Raw genomic sequence first — 3,713 nt, forward strand, 5'->3', positions numbered from 1 at the left:
CTAATAACGCAAATCGATTTGCGTTAATGTTTGGTGGCCCCGGGGCCATGGTGCACGTGTTTTTAAAGTTCACGTAAACAAAAGTATGCGTATGCACAGAAAYAGAAAAAAAGAGAAAAAGCGGATAGGCTGAGCTGAGAAAGAACGAAATCAAAAAACTCCGTTGCGCAAAAACAAACGTCTAATCTGCAAGAGAGTTAGTCGATGACTGTGAGGACAGAGAATAAATTTTCTTGACTTCAATGAATATATTTTCATTTATGCTAAGACAAATGAATTTTTAATACGATATTTTAACTTTATTTCCGTTTTTTTTTTTTTTGTATGTACCAAAATAATTGGAAAGTCTGAAATAAGAATGCAGTCTCCTATATTTTATTGGTTTTATTTTTACGCAAAGTTGCAAAACATCGCCTTTCAAGCAAGAGGCAATACTTTTACTTTAAAATTGCTGTACATATTTTGAAAAATTTAATGTCATTGTGCTACTTAACTTCAAATATAGGCCATTTCCTCATTTAGGATATGTCTGGGACTCTGTGATAGAGCATTATAATACAAGATTCGGTGCTGAAACTTGGTGGTGGTCTTTATGTAATTTAGTATTATTTGAAAACATTGTAATTAATCGATTAATCGATTTTTTTACAATAATTGCAAATTTTTTCTTAAATCTTGCAATTAATCATTTGATTATTTAATCGATTAAAAAAAAATTGCTAACTTTACTTGCAACCAGTCCTTCAGTTTTGGTACACGTAACCAAAAATCACGAAACTTTTGGGTGTACTGTGGCTTAGGCATAATTAATTAAATACGTACTATGAAATCAGTTTTCACTTAAGTAAGATTAAGAAGTACGTATCCTCTATCATAACAATAGCAAACTGTGCTGTACTGTTTGTTTAGTTTACTTTACTTTGCTTACTGAACTGAACTGATCAACTGACCTGAGTATATTTTTAAATAAAATAACCAGTAGTTCATAATCGTTTATTCAAGAAGTTTGTAGACAATAATCGGGGAATCCCCGATCCGACAGATTTGATTTAAGCAATGTTGCCTACATCCTAAACTTAAACCATGTTTGAAGTTCCGGGCCAAAATGCTCATTTTTAACTATAACGAATACAGAGCATTTCATGAATCACACTAGCGGTTAAATTATGTAAATTACCACTAACTGGAACAAACTAATCCACTATAAAATCCACTAGCCACTAAAACCAAAAAAATCTCACTGTAAGGCATGATTAAACCACCAGATCTAGTGGAAAATCCACTAAGTTGGCAACACTGAGCAGGGTTGCCTAAAACAAGTAGGCAAACGCTGCAGTTACACGATCAAGTACTTGCATTAAAGTTGATTACATAAACTATTTGTCAAAATTTATTTAAATTGACGTGGGCTACAAACAACTTTACAATCAATAATGACTAGTTTCAAAAGGGCACATTTAATTTAGAGGCGCTGCCATACTCGTTTTTATTTCTAAGTATACAATGGATAGAAAAAGTAAGTTAGTCCATAACTGTTGGACGCAATATCCAAACTAATCACGCATAGCGTCGTTTTGCAGGTTATGTCAAGACCTTTCAAATTTGTATAGTATTGCCGCTACAAGCTCTGTAGCTCTTTATACATAGCCGCGAAATTCAAAAGACAAAAAGGCGGAAGGGAGATATTTTCCAAGCTAATATAAAGCAGCTATGTGAATAATATTTTAAAGTTTATACATTTTGAAACAAAATTATTATTTTTTGTTGAAGAAATATTTAAAATTATCGAATTAAAGTATTAAAAAAAATCAGAACTTATTGATTTTTTAAAGGAAATCACTAACACAAACAGAATATTTCATGTAGAAAAGATAAGTTAAAAAATTGTTTAATATTCACAATGTCCATAATTTCCCGTTGCTAGCGTGTAGTTGACAAGCTTCAAACACTCATTTTAAAGAAAAGATGTCCAAACTTAAATATGAAATCCTTCCTCCTTTTACGCACCGGGACAGTGCCCTAGTACAATATAATATTAAAGCATAATACATACACTTTTACAAAAACAAATCAGGAAACGCTAAGTTCGGGTGTAATCTAATATTGGAGTTTGTGTCAAGCTTTTTGATTGTTCAGATAGTTGAATATAATTTCACATATTTTTGGCATTATATTGAAGTATGTTCAATATTATAGGTTCAGATAATTTTGTTACATTAATCCTTAAAAGCCTGATAAGTACGACTCATTCAAAATTGTTATATGTATTGTAATTGTCGGTTACAAATAACATTTGTTCTAAGAGATAAAAATTGTTCTTTTAGGGTTTAAAGAGCGTTTTATTAGTTGGTGTTTTGAAGAACCTCTACCTCATTGGAGAAATACATTTTGAGTATATATTTTTGTATCGAAAAAATATTTTCGTATTTTGTCCATAGATGTCGTTGCAGTCGTATAACTCCCGTGGTACTGATGGCATTGTGTCATACCATATACATAGTCTTGGAAAGATGAAATTAAAAAATTAAATTCGGGAAAGTTGAAAAAAGTTACAGCTGTTCAAAAATTAATCAAAATAATAAAAAATTGGCTATATTTTAAATATTTTGTATAAAAATTGAAGAATGCCTCGCAAGTCACCAATGAAATTTGTGAAGTTTACGGAGACGATGCTGTATTACTTTGTGTAGCAAAACATTCGTTCAGGAAATTTCAATTTGCACTGATGAAAGTTAGCCTGTTGGAATAAAGTGGTCGACCAAAAGTACATATTTGTTTATTTATTTATTAGTATAAATGTAAAAAATTAAGTTCAAGTTTGATTAGTAGTACGAAAAGACTTTTTTGACTACACAATATTTTTAAAGCTTTCGCTGTTACAGAGTAACAACGTTTATAGGGGATCAACGAATTAATCAAAAAAGATTATCAGTTGGTCCATTTGCAGGAGCTAATAATAAATCCATAAAACCCACTCCGTCCATGTATATTTTATATTCGAAAAAATACAGCTTTTGACGAAAGTTCGGTTCATTTTCAAGTGGATAGTCTTCGTCCCCGAGTAAATTTCAAAATGGTAGTCTAAATCATCGTTCGTCAAGAACAATTTATAGCCATGGATAATATGATACGAGACTTTAGCATTGGCTCTCTTTTTCTCTCAAACGCGTTCCCTGATTATTTGACAGCGATGGAGATCAGGAAATTTCTAACAGTTGATTTCATAAAGGCGGGATGCCAGAAGTAAACCGCTATAATTACCTGGCGAAATTAGTGTGAAATGAAATTTCATTGAACTGTGGAACATATTTTGGCAAAATATATGTCTATGTAAATTAATTAATGATTTTGCGTTTATATATGTATGCATTTTCACAGTGTTTAATTTAGTGTTTTGTATAATTTATTAAATACCCAATCTAATATTTTTCAGCAGTGGCATCATTGGCAAATGTTATAAAAAATGCGAGCTTTGACAGCTCTCTCTCGACTCAAAGAGTCTTGTATCATATTATCCATGTTATAGCCGCAAAGCTTTAAAAAATTATTAATTTCGTTGAGCAATTTTGGGAGCATTACTGAAATGTTTGTTAAGTGCTTCAATCACTTGCCGTATTTTGAACAGACGATCAACGACATTTGCTGACAATGATTGTTGCGATATCAGTTATGTTTTCTAATGCGAAAACATAAAAAAAAAAATTATTTATTTT

Source organism: Bactrocera latifrons, unplaced genomic scaffold (genome assembly GCF_001853355.1).
Source record: "Bactrocera latifrons isolate USDA-ARS-PBARC rearing strain unplaced genomic scaffold, ASM185335v1 scaffold_296, whole genome shotgun sequence".
Taxonomy (NCBI): Eukaryota; Metazoa; Arthropoda; class Insecta; order Diptera; family Tephritidae; genus Bactrocera; species Bactrocera latifrons.